Source organism: Trachymyrmex cornetzi, unplaced genomic scaffold (assembly GCF_001594075.2).
Source record: "Trachymyrmex cornetzi isolate Tcor2-1 unplaced genomic scaffold, Tcor1.1 scaffold482, whole genome shotgun sequence".
NCBI lineage: Eukaryota > Metazoa > Arthropoda > Insecta > Hymenoptera > Formicidae > Trachymyrmex > Trachymyrmex cornetzi.
The window spans coordinates 135720-138862 of NW_017299641.1; the positions used below are offsets into that span (position 1 = coordinate 135720).

General features: G+C 29.9%; 1 pseudogene; it reads left to right on the forward strand.

Annotated features, from left to right (window-relative positions):
* LOC108765225 (facilitated trehalose transporter Tret1-like) overlaps window positions 1–1921 on the forward strand; it is a 5955-nt pseudogene extending 4034 nt beyond the window's left edge.
* The last annotated feature ends 1222 nt before the right edge of the window (window positions 1922–3143 follow it).

Consider the following 3143-nt stretch of genomic DNA (forward strand, 5'->3'; position numbering starts at 1 on the left):
CTGCCAATCTGCAATCAGTTATATCAACAGTTATAACAACTCTCACTAGAGCTAACTAATGCGGACGTAGACGAAATCAAATCTGTTCAATTTTTTAAATCAAATTTATTACTAATTTGCTGCCATTCTGACAATAAAAAATTTATTTATTTGAATTTTATTTGAGTGCATTAATACCGATTTTTAAATTTTACTAAAAATAGACAAATTAAAACTTTAGACATTAATATTGTTAAAGTAATAAATATACACATATAACATATGTAATTAAAAAAAACATATAGGCATATAATAAAATTTAAATATAAATTAATATTCATATTCTGTTTTATTTATATTTATATTTTATTAAAACACACATTTATATTATTCTAGAATGACTGGAGGTCAATAGCAGCATTTTTTTCCATATCCTCCATATTGTTTGTCTTATGCAATATTTTCCTTATCCGCGAGAGTTCTGAGTGGTTGCTCTTAAAAGGCCGAAAGGAAGACGCTAGGATTGCTCTACTTTGTATCCGTGGTCTGCGTCAGAAAACTACAGAATTCCAGAAAGAGTTTATCGAAATGACAAACTATATCGAGTCGAAAAATAAATTTGAAATATTTCAAAATTGCCGAATAGATTTCTCTTCGACCGGACATAGGTTTCTTACTTGGAATGTGTGCAGCATATTAAAGAGAATTCGGAGAACAATCCTTTTACCAGAAGTGTGGAAACCTTTTGTGTTATTAAATCTCTATTTACTTTTTCAGAAACTTTGTGGACTGTATGTGATTATATTTTATACCGCTGATCTTATCATCAGGGTCAACATAACAATAGATCCATTTTTGATCATCGTAATAGTAGGAATAATTCAACTAGTAGGCATTGTAATCACTGCATGTTGTAGCAAAAGGTAATTATTTTTATTTATTGTACAGTCTACAACTACACTCAATATGAATTTATTATAAATCTACATAATCCACCCATATAAAAAATCAAACACCAATAGTTGAAGTAAATCTAATAATCAATGACAAACAGCAGTAGTTATTAATAACGTAGTTATGAATACTAATTAGGGAAAATTAATATTGTACCTGTAATTTTAAATGTTTTAAACTCAACAGCTGTTGTGATATTTTTTATGGACTTTTGTGATTAATCTGTAGATCGTTCTGTTAAAATGCTCATTAGATACTCGTTGTGGTATATCTTTAGAGAATCGATAATATTCCAGAGACTTACATAATAAATTTCGAAATTTTACTAGAAATGGTCGTCGAACTATTTCGATTGTGTCTGGTGTTGGTATATCAATTTCTTTGGGCGTTTTAGCAGTGTACCTGCAATTTTTTGAGGACATTGGAGTTCCAATTATTCCTATTGTTTGTATCCTTTTCTATGTGGTAAAAAAATGATGTTTTCATAAATATCTCGTCAATAGTTATAATTTTTTTTTAGGAAAGTAATTATTATCATGACTTCGGCAGAAATCTAACGTAGATTCAACTTTAGATATTATCTTTTTGAAAGAGAGTTTCTTAAAAATAATTTCTCAATATTAGCTAATTATATAGTTTAGGATTAATCCCTAAATCGCAAGGTTTTGGAGTATTTGGATTTTTTTCGATTTCTTCTTCCATGATTCCGGAACTGTATCCTACAAAATATGTGAATGTTCTCGGGTAGTTTACTACTTTCATTTTTCTTGTGGGCAGCTCCATCATCATACAATTGTATCCAATAATGGTGACGCATGATAGAAACGCTACCATTTATTTTTACTGCATAATGTCTATCATTGCTACTATTTTTCTAATGATTGCTTTATCGGAAACACCAGGGAAGACGAAAACACAGTTAGAAGATGCCTTTAGAGGCAAGTTACAGATAGATGAAACCTTTAAAAAAATTGAAGATACATGTTAAACGAATGCAACGGATAGTTTAATGTTGCTGAAGCAATTTATGCAAATTGATATAAGAATTTGCAAATAATGTAAACGCGTCATTTGCAACAAATATTTTTTTGAAAAATAATTAAGATTAATTAAAAATAATTAAAATAATCGAAATTATAATTAATTAAAATTAATTAAAAATAATTAAAAAGTTATATAGTTTTATATCAAATTTTTTCCGAGATGCCATAGTAGATCCCGAAGATTTTTCACGCTAAACACAATGCTGTTTTTAAAACGTGGATTTGGAGCCTGTCAGGATTTTAATTAATTGTAAAATGGTTCAAAAACAGTGATGTACATTTTTTCAGTAAAAAAAATTATGTCTAATTAAAGTTAACAGCATTAAAAGTATAATTCCAGAGCTTTCGAGTGAATTTTAATTCTTTTCTTACAGGGTACGCGTCCACGAATAAGCTTTTTCTGTATCGAGGACTCCGACACATGTGCCTACTTTAAACATAGCGTGACATATGTTTATGCGTTAATACGTGTCACGCGTTCACCTAGAGTTTATAATCTTCTTAGCGGAATTGACGTATTAATCTTATAAAATAAGATCGCTGATGTCTATAGTTCGTTACATGGATGCCGACTATATAGTTGGGGCTATGCTATCCACTGCTCGTTATATGGAATCCGACTAAAGTTGGTGTTGGTATTGAAAAAGTTAATTTATGATTGCAAGACTTATTTTCATCAAGTTCTGATTATTAAGTTACGAATTTTATGCTTTCTATATGATCTGGTTTGTAGATTGCCGTGTATATATTCAAGTAGAAAATGACTGTTACTGTACTGACAAAAGCATTTTATGAAAAATTAAATTTTGTAACGTACAAATTTATTTACGCACAAAAAGAATGTCAACTTGTCAGAAAAAATATTGAGAGTGAGAGAGGGAGAGGGAGAGAGAGAGAGAGAGAGAGGGGGGGGAGAGAGAGATTACAGAACATTCCCGCGTTTCCTCTAAGGTTTCGAAAATTCATCCTAGGAAATATCCATTGTGTTATTCACGAATCCACATATCATCTGTGGTATCTCATACACCATAGGTATGAGAAAAAGTATTTTTTTATATTATTTGCATTATTAATTTTTTTTTTAAGTACGTCAAATGTCCTAACGAAAAAATTAAATACATACTATCATCAAGTTTGTTTTCTGTAGCTGGACTAGTGTACATTTCT